General features: G+C 45.6%; 23 non-coding genes across 23 annotated transcripts; all 23 read right to left on the reverse strand.

The window, feature by feature from the left end:
- Positions 1-162: 162 nt before the first annotated feature.
- Positions 163-281, reverse strand: LOC118951886. Its single transcript, XR_005043259.1, has one exon. It is a non-coding gene; the product is annotated as a 5S ribosomal RNA (ribosomal RNA).
- Positions 282-458: 177 nt separating this feature from the next.
- LOC118951888 lies at positions 459-577 on the reverse strand. The gene has a single exon (XR_005043261.1). It is a non-coding gene; the product is annotated as a 5S ribosomal RNA (ribosomal RNA).
- A 177-nt stretch (positions 578-754) lies between these two features.
- On the reverse strand, positions 755-873 carry LOC118951889. Its single transcript, XR_005043262.1, has one exon. It is a non-coding gene; the product is annotated as a 5S ribosomal RNA (ribosomal RNA).
- Positions 874-1133: 260 nt separating this feature from the next.
- Positions 1134-1253, reverse strand: LOC118951831. The gene has a single exon (XR_005043234.1). It is a non-coding gene; the product is annotated as a 5S ribosomal RNA (ribosomal RNA).
- A 178-nt stretch (positions 1254-1431) lies between these two features.
- On the reverse strand, positions 1432-1550 carry LOC118951890. The gene has a single exon (XR_005043263.1). It is a non-coding gene; the product is annotated as a 5S ribosomal RNA (ribosomal RNA).
- A 260-nt stretch (positions 1551-1810) lies between these two features.
- LOC118951891 lies at positions 1811-1929 on the reverse strand. Its single transcript, XR_005043264.1, has one exon. It is a non-coding gene; the product is annotated as a 5S ribosomal RNA (ribosomal RNA).
- Positions 1930-2106: 177 nt separating this feature from the next.
- LOC118951892 lies at positions 2107-2225 on the reverse strand. Its single transcript, XR_005043265.1, has one exon. It is a non-coding gene; the product is annotated as a 5S ribosomal RNA (ribosomal RNA).
- Positions 2226-2402: 177 nt separating this feature from the next.
- Positions 2403-2521, reverse strand: LOC118951893. The gene has a single exon (XR_005043266.1). It is a non-coding gene; the product is annotated as a 5S ribosomal RNA (ribosomal RNA).
- A 177-nt stretch (positions 2522-2698) lies between these two features.
- LOC118951894 lies at positions 2699-2817 on the reverse strand. Its single transcript, XR_005043267.1, has one exon. It is a non-coding gene; the product is annotated as a 5S ribosomal RNA (ribosomal RNA).
- Positions 2818-3040: 223 nt separating this feature from the next.
- On the reverse strand, positions 3041-3159 carry LOC118951895. The gene has a single exon (XR_005043268.1). It is a non-coding gene; the product is annotated as a 5S ribosomal RNA (ribosomal RNA).
- A 177-nt stretch (positions 3160-3336) lies between these two features.
- On the reverse strand, positions 3337-3455 carry LOC118951896. Its single transcript, XR_005043269.1, has one exon. It is a non-coding gene; the product is annotated as a 5S ribosomal RNA (ribosomal RNA).
- Positions 3456-3632: 177 nt separating this feature from the next.
- LOC118951897 lies at positions 3633-3751 on the reverse strand. Its single transcript, XR_005043270.1, has one exon. It is a non-coding gene; the product is annotated as a 5S ribosomal RNA (ribosomal RNA).
- A 177-nt stretch (positions 3752-3928) lies between these two features.
- On the reverse strand, positions 3929-4047 carry LOC118951899. The gene has a single exon (XR_005043272.1). It is a non-coding gene; the product is annotated as a 5S ribosomal RNA (ribosomal RNA).
- A 260-nt stretch (positions 4048-4307) lies between these two features.
- Positions 4308-4426, reverse strand: LOC118951900. The gene has a single exon (XR_005043273.1). It is a non-coding gene; the product is annotated as a 5S ribosomal RNA (ribosomal RNA).
- Positions 4427-4603: 177 nt separating this feature from the next.
- On the reverse strand, positions 4604-4722 carry LOC118951901. Its single transcript, XR_005043274.1, has one exon. It is a non-coding gene; the product is annotated as a 5S ribosomal RNA (ribosomal RNA).
- A 177-nt stretch (positions 4723-4899) lies between these two features.
- On the reverse strand, positions 4900-5018 carry LOC118951902. The gene has a single exon (XR_005043275.1). It is a non-coding gene; the product is annotated as a 5S ribosomal RNA (ribosomal RNA).
- Positions 5019-5195: 177 nt separating this feature from the next.
- LOC118951903 lies at positions 5196-5314 on the reverse strand. Its single transcript, XR_005043276.1, has one exon. It is a non-coding gene; the product is annotated as a 5S ribosomal RNA (ribosomal RNA).
- A 260-nt stretch (positions 5315-5574) lies between these two features.
- Positions 5575-5694, reverse strand: LOC118951832. The gene has a single exon (XR_005043235.1). It is a non-coding gene; the product is annotated as a 5S ribosomal RNA (ribosomal RNA).
- Positions 5695-5871: 177 nt separating this feature from the next.
- Positions 5872-5990, reverse strand: LOC118951577. Its single transcript, XR_005042976.1, has one exon. It is a non-coding gene; the product is annotated as a 5S ribosomal RNA (ribosomal RNA).
- A 260-nt stretch (positions 5991-6250) lies between these two features.
- On the reverse strand, positions 6251-6369 carry LOC118951578. Its single transcript, XR_005042977.1, has one exon. It is a non-coding gene; the product is annotated as a 5S ribosomal RNA (ribosomal RNA).
- A 177-nt stretch (positions 6370-6546) lies between these two features.
- LOC118951579 lies at positions 6547-6665 on the reverse strand. The gene has a single exon (XR_005042978.1). It is a non-coding gene; the product is annotated as a 5S ribosomal RNA (ribosomal RNA).
- Positions 6666-6842: 177 nt separating this feature from the next.
- LOC118951580 lies at positions 6843-6961 on the reverse strand. The gene has a single exon (XR_005042979.1). It is a non-coding gene; the product is annotated as a 5S ribosomal RNA (ribosomal RNA).
- Positions 6962-7222: 261 nt separating this feature from the next.
- On the reverse strand, positions 7223-7341 carry LOC118951581. The gene has a single exon (XR_005042980.1). It is a non-coding gene; the product is annotated as a 5S ribosomal RNA (ribosomal RNA).
- Positions 7342-7500: the final 159 nt, after the last annotated feature.

Genomic DNA, 7500 nt, shown 5'->3' on the forward strand with positions numbered 1-7500 from the left:
AAAGTGGATGAAATTGCATATACTGTAGCCATAATTTGTAGCACAGATTGTTGGATGAAATACAAACTAACCTTGCTTACTTATTTCAAAGCGAGGGCACATATTTCAGCCTTGTGGGAAAAAACGGACAAAGAGTTGAAATTCCACAAGGCAGTGACAAAAAGCTTACAGCACCTGGTATTCCCAGGCGGTCTCCCATCCAAGTACTAACCAGGCCCGACCCTGCTTAGCTTCCGAGATCGGACGAGATCAGGCGTACTCAGGCCGGTGTGGCCGTAAGCGAAAGGCAATCTCAAAAAGTGGATGAAATTGCATATACTGTAGCCATAATTTGTAGCACAGATTGTTGGATGAAATACAAACTAACCTTGCTTACTTATTTCAAAGCGAGGGCACATATTTCAGCCTTGTGGGAAAAAACGGACAAAGAGTTGAAATTCCACAAGGCAGTGACAAAAAGCTTACAGCACCTGGTATTCCCAGGCGGTCTCCCATCCAAGTACTAACCAGGCCCGACCCTGCTTAGCTTCCGAGATCGGACGAGATCAGGCGTACTCAGGCCGGTGTGGCCGTAAGCGAAAGGCAATCTCAAAAAGTGGATGAAATTGCATATACTGTAGCCATAATTTGTAGCACAGATTGTTGGATGAAATACAAACTAACCTTGCTTACTTATTTCAAAGCGAGGGCACATATTTCAGCCTTGTGGGAAAAAACGGACAAAGAGTTGAAATTCCACAAGGCAGTGACAAAAAGCTTACAGCACCTGGTATTCCCAGGCGGTCTCCCATCCAAGTACTAACCAGGCCCGACCCTGCTTAGCTTCCGAGATCGGACGAGATCAGGCGTACTCAGGCCGGTGTGGCCGTAAGCGAGAAACTATCTCTTGGTGCACCATGTAAAGTCAAAGTGAGCCTGATTAACAGCTGTTGCATTTCCACCATTTAGATAAGCATCTTTGTGTCACTCAAAAAGTGGAAGAAATTGCATATACTGTAGCCATAATTTGTAGCACAGATTGTTGGATGAAATACAAACTAACCTTGCTTACTTATTTCAAAGCGAGGGCACATATTTCAGCCTTGTGGGAAAAAACGGACAAAGAGTTGAAATTCCACAAGGCAGTGACAAAAAGCTTACAGCACCTGGTATTCCCAGGCGGGTCTCCCATCCAAGTACTAACCAGGCCCGACCCTGCTTAGCTTCCGAGATCGGACGAGATCAGGAGTACTCAGGCCGGTGTGGCCGTAAGCGAAAGGCAATCTCAAAAAGTGGATGAAATTGCATATACTGTAGCCATAATTTGTAGCACAGATTGTTGGATGAAATACAAACTAACCTTGCTTACTTATTTCAAAGCGAGGGCACATATTTCAGCCTTGTGGGAAAAAAACGGACAAAGAGTTGAAATTCCACAAGGCAGTGACAAAAAGCTTACAGCACCTGGTATTCCCAGGCGGTCTCCCATCCAAGTACTAACCAGGCCCGACCCTGCTTAGCTTCCGAGATCGGACGAGATCAGGCGTACTCAGGCCGGTGTGGCCGTAAGCGAGAAACTATCTCTTGGTGCACCATGTAAAGTCAAAGTGAGCCTGATTAACAGCTGTTGCATTTCCACCATTTAGATAAGCATCTTTGTGTCACTCAAAAAGTGGAAGAAATTGCATATACTGTAGCCATAATTTGTAGCACAGATTGTTGGATGAAATACAAACTAACCTTGCTTACTTATTTCAAAGCGAGGGCACATATTTCAGCCTTGTGGGAAAAAACGGACAAAGAGTTGAAATTCCACAAGGCAGTGACAAAAAGCTTACAGCACCTGGTATTCCCAGGCGGTCTCCCATCCAAGTACTAACCAGGCCCGACCCTGCTTAGCTTCCGAGATCGGACGAGATCAGGCGTACTCAGGCCGGTGTGGCCGTAAGCGAAAGGCAATCTCAAAAAGTGGATGAAATTGCATATACTGTAGCCATAATTTGTAGCACAGATTGTTGGATGAAAAACAAACTAACCTTGCTTACTTATTTCAAAGCGAGGGCACATATTTCAGCCTTGTGGGAAAAAACGGACAAAGAGTTGAAATTCCACAAGGCAGTGACTAAAAGCTTACAGCACCTGGTATTCCCAGGCGGTCTCCCATCCAAGTACTAACCAGGCCCGACCCTGCTTAGCTTCCGAGATCGGACGAGATCAGGCGTACTCAGGCCGGTGTGGCCGTAAGCGAAAGGCAATCTCAAAAAGTGGATGAAATTGCATATACTGTAGCCATAATTTGTAGCACAGATTGTTGGATGAAATACAAACTAACCTTGCTTACTTATTTCAAAGCGAGGGCACATATTTCAGCCTTGTGGGAAAAAACGGACAAAGAGTTGAAATTCCACAAGGCAGTGACAAAAAGCTTACAGCACCTGGTATTCCCAGGCGGTCTCCCATCCAAGTACTAACCAGGCCCGACCCTGCTTAGCTTCCGAGATCGGACGAGATCAGGCGTACTCAGGCCGGTGTGGCCGTAAGCGAAAGGCAATCTCAAAAAGTGGATGAAATTGCATATACTGTAGCCATAATTTGTAGCACAGATTGTTGGATGAAATACAAACTAACCTTGCTTACTTATTTCAAAGCGAGGGCACATATTTCAGCCTTGTGGGAAAAAACGGACAAAGAGTTGAAATTCCACAAGGCAGTGACAAAAAGCTTACAGCACCTGGTATTCCCAGGCGGTCTCCCATCCAAGTACTAACCAGGCCCGACCCTGCTTAGCTTCCGAGATCGGACGAGATCAGGCGTACTCAGGCCGGTGTGGCCGTAAGCGAGAAGGTAGCACAGATCAAAGCTCAAAATTCAGGCTGTTGCAGACTAAGGCATGCTCATCAAAAAGAATGAAATTGCATATACTGTAGCCATAATTTGTAGCACAGATTGTTGGATGAAATACAAACTAACCTTGCTTACTTATTTCAAAGCGAGGGCACATATTTCAGCCTTGTGGGAAAAAACGGACAAAGAGTTGAAATTCCACAAGGCAGTGACAAAAAGCTTACAGCACCTGGTATTCCCAGGCGGTCTCCCATCCAAGTACTAACCAGGCCCGACCCTGCTTAGCTTCCGAGATCGGACGAGATCAGGCGTACTCAGGCCGGTGTGGCCGTAAGCGAAAGGCAATCTCAAAAAGTGGATGAAATTGCATATACTGTAGCCATAATTTGTAGCACAGATTGTTGGATGAAATACAAACTAACCTTGCTTACTTATTTCAAAGCGAGGGCACATATTTCAGCCTTGTGGGAAAAAACGGACAAAGAGTTGAAATTCCACAAGGCAGTGACAAAAAGCTTACAGCACCTGGTATTCCCAGGCGGTCTCCCATCCAAGTACTAACCAGGCCCGACCCTGCTTAGCTTCCGAGATCGGACGAGATCAGGCGTACTCAGGCCGGTGTGGCCGTAAGCGAAAGGCAATCTCAAAAAGTGGATGAAATTGCATATACTGTAGCCATAATTTGTAGCACAGATTGTTGGATGAAATACAAACTAACCTTGCTTACTTATTTCAAAGCGAGGGCACATATTTCAGCCTTGTGGGAAAAAACGGACAAAGAGTTGAAATTCCACAAGGCAGTGACAAAAAGCTTACAGCACCTGGTATTCCCAGGCGGTCTCCCATCCAAGTACTAACCAGGCCCGACCCTGCTTAGCTTCCGAGATCGGACGAGATCAGGCGTACTCAGGCCGGTGTGGCCGTAAGCAAAAGGCAATCTCAAAAAGTGGATGAAATTGCATATACTGTAGCCATAATTTGTAGCACAGATTGTTGGATGAAATACAAACTAACCTTGCTTACTTATTTCAAAGCGAGGGCACATATTTCAGCCTTGTGGGAAAAAACGGACAAAGAGTTGAAATTCCACAAGGCAGTGACAAAAAGCTTACAGCACCTGGTATTCCCAGGCGGTCTCCCATCCAAGTACTAACCAGGCCCGACCCTGCTTAGCTTCCGAGATCGGACGAGATCAGGCGTACTCAGGCCGGTGTGGCCGTAAGCGAGAAACTATCTCTTGGTGCACCATGTAAAGTCAAAGTGAGCCTGATTAACAGCTGTTGCATTTCCACCATTTAGATAAGCATCTTTGTGTCACTCAAAAAGTGGAAGAAATTGCATATACTGTAGCCATAATTTGTAGCACAGATTGTTGGATGAAATACAAACTAACCTTGCTTACTTATTTCAAAGCGAGGGCACATATTTCAGCCTTGTGGGAAAAAACGGACAAAGAGTTGAAATTCCACAAGGCAGTGACAAAAAGCTTACAGCACCTGGTATTCCCAGGCGGTCTCCCATCCAAGTACTAACCAGGCCCGACCCTGCTTAGCTTCCGAGATCGGACGAGATCAGGCGTACTCAGGCCGGTGTGGCCGTAAGCGAAAGGCAATCTCAAAAAGTGGATGAAATTGCATATACTGTAGCCATAATTTGTAGCACAGATTGTTGGATGAAATACAAACTAACCTTGCTTACTTATTTCAAAGCGAGGGCACATATTTCAGCCTTGTGGGAAAAAACGGACAAAGAGTTGAAATTCCACAAGGCAGTGACAAAAAGCTTACAGCACCTGGTATTCCCAGGCGGTCTCCCATCCAAGTACTAACCAGGCCCGACCCTGCTTAGCTTCCGAGATCGGACGAGATCAGGCGTACTCAGGCCGGTGTGGCCGTAAGCGAAAGGCAATCTCAAAAAGTGGATGAAATTGCATATACTGTAGCCATAATTTGTAGCACAGATTGTTGGATGAAATACAAACTAACCTTGCTTACTTATTTCAAAGCGAGGGCACATATTTCAGCCTTGTGGGAAAAAACGGACAAAGAGTTGAAATTCCACAAGGCAGTGACAAAAAGCTTACAGCACCTGGTATTCCCAGGCGGTCTCCCATCCAAGTACTAACCAGGCCCGACCCTGCTTAGCTTCCGAGATCGGACGAGATCAGGCGTACTCAGGCCGGTGTGGCCGTAAGCGAAAGGCAATCTCAAAAAGTGGATGAAATTGCATATACTGTAGCCATAATTTGTAGCACAGATTGTTGGATGAAATACAAACTAACCTTGCTTACTTATTTCAAAGCGAGGGCACATATTTCAGCCTTGTGGGAAAAAACGGACAAAGAGTTGAAATTCCACAAGGCAGTGACAAAAAGCTTACAGCACCTGGTATTCCCAGGCGGTCTCCCATCCAAGTACTAACCAGGCCCGACCCTGCTTAGCTTCCGAGATCGGACGAGATCAGGCGTACTCAGGCCGGTGTGGCCGTAAGCGAGAAACTATCTCTTGGTGCACCATGTAAAGTCAAAGTGAGCCTGATTAACAGCTGTTGCATTTCCACCATTTAGATAAGCATCTTTGTGTCACTCAAAAAGTGGAAGAAATTGCATATACTGTAGCCATAATTTGTAGCACAGATTGTTGGATGAAATACAAACTAACCTTGCTTACTTATTTCAAAGCGAGGGCACATATTTCAGCCTTGTGGGAAAAAACGGACAAAGAGTTGAAATTCCACAAGGCAGTGACAAAAAGCTTACAGCACCTGGTATTCCCAGGCGGGTCTCCCATCCAAGTACTAACCAGGCCCGACCCTGCTTAGCTTCCGAGATCGGACGAGATCAGGAGTACTCAGGCCGGTGTGGCCGTAAGCGAAAGGCAATCTCAAAAAGTGGATGAAATTGCATATACTGTAGCCATAATTTGTAGCACAGATTGTTGGATGAAATACAAACTAACCTTGCTTACTTATTTCAAAGCGAGGGCACATATTTCAGCCTTGTGGGAAAAAACGGACAAAGAGTTGAAATTCCACAAGGCAGTGACAAAAAGCTTACAGCACCTGGTATTCCCAGGCGGTCTCCCATCCAAGTACTAACCAGGCCCGACCCTGCTTAGCTTCCGAGATCGGACGAGATCAGGCGTACTCAGGCCGGTGTGGCCGTAAGCGAGAAACTATCTCTTGGTGCACCATGTAAAGTCAAAGTGAGCCTGATTAACAGCTGTTGCATTTCCACCATTTAGATAAGCATCTTTGTGTCACTCAAAAAGTGGAAGAAATTGCATATACTGTAGCCATAATTTGTAGCACAGATTGTTGGATGAAATACAAACTAACCTTGCTTACTTATTTCAAAGCGAGGGCACATATTTCAGCCTTGTGGGAAAAAACGGACAAAGAGTTGAAATTCCACAAGGCAGTGACAAAAAGCTTACAGCACCTGGTATTCCCAGGCGGTCTCCCATCCAAGTACTAACCAGGCCCGACCCTGCTTAGCTTCCGAGATCGGACGAGATCAGGCGTACTCAGGCCGGTGTGGCCGTAAGCGAAAGGCAATCTCAAAAAGTGGATGAAATTGCATATACTGTAGCCATAATTTGTAGCACAGATTGTTGGATGAAATACAAACTAACCTTGCTTACTTATTTCAAAGCGAGGGCACATATTTCAGCCTTGTGGGAAAAAACGGACAAAGAGTTGAAATTCCACAAGGCAGTGACAAAAAGCTTACAGCACCTGGTATTCCCAGGCGGTCTCCCATCCAAGTACTAACCAGGCCCGACCCTGCTTAGCTTCCGAGATCGGACGAGATCAGGCGTACTCAGGCCGGTGTGGCCGTAAGCGAAAGGCAATCTCAAAAAGTGGATGAAATTGCATATACTGTAGCCATAATTTGTAGCACAGATTGTTGGATGAAATACAAACTAACCTTGCTTACTTATTTCAAAGCGAGGGCACATATTTCAGCCTTGTGGGAAAAAACGGACAAAGAGTTGAAATTCCACAAGGCAGTGACAAAAAGCTTACAGCACCTGGTATTCCCAGGCGGTCTCCCATCCAAGTACTAACCAGGCCCGACCCTGCTTAGCTTCCGAGATCGGACGAGATCAGGCGTACTCAGGCCGGTGTGGCCGTAAGCGAGAAACTATCTCTTGGTGCACCATGTAAAGTCAAAGTGAGCCTGATTAACAGCTGTTGCATTTCCACCATTTAGATAAGCATCTTTGTGTCACTCAAAAAGTGGAAGAAATTGCATATACTGTAGCCATAATTTGTAGCACAGATTGTTGGATGAAATACAAACTAACCTTGCTTACTTATTTCAAAGCGAGGGCACATATTTCAGCCTTGTGGGAAAAAAACGGACAAAGAGTTGAAATTCCACAAGGCAGTGACAAAAAGCTTACAGCACCTGGTATTCCCAGGCGGTCTCCCATCCAAGTACTAACCAGGCCCGACCCTGCTTAGCTTCCGAGATCGGACGAGATCAGGCGTACTCAGGCCGGTGTGGCCGTAAGCGAAAGGCAATCTCAAAAAGTGGATGAAATTGCATATACTGTAGCCATAATTTGTAGCACAGATTGTTGGATGAAATACAAACTAACCTTGCTTACTTATTTCAAAGCGAGGGCACATATTTCAGCCTTGTGGGAAAAAACGGACAAAGAGTTGAAATTC

Source organism: Oncorhynchus mykiss, unplaced genomic scaffold, assembly GCF_013265735.2.
Source record: "Oncorhynchus mykiss isolate Arlee unplaced genomic scaffold, USDA_OmykA_1.1 un_scaffold_333, whole genome shotgun sequence".
Taxonomy (NCBI): Eukaryota; Metazoa; Chordata; class Actinopteri; order Salmoniformes; family Salmonidae; genus Oncorhynchus; species Oncorhynchus mykiss.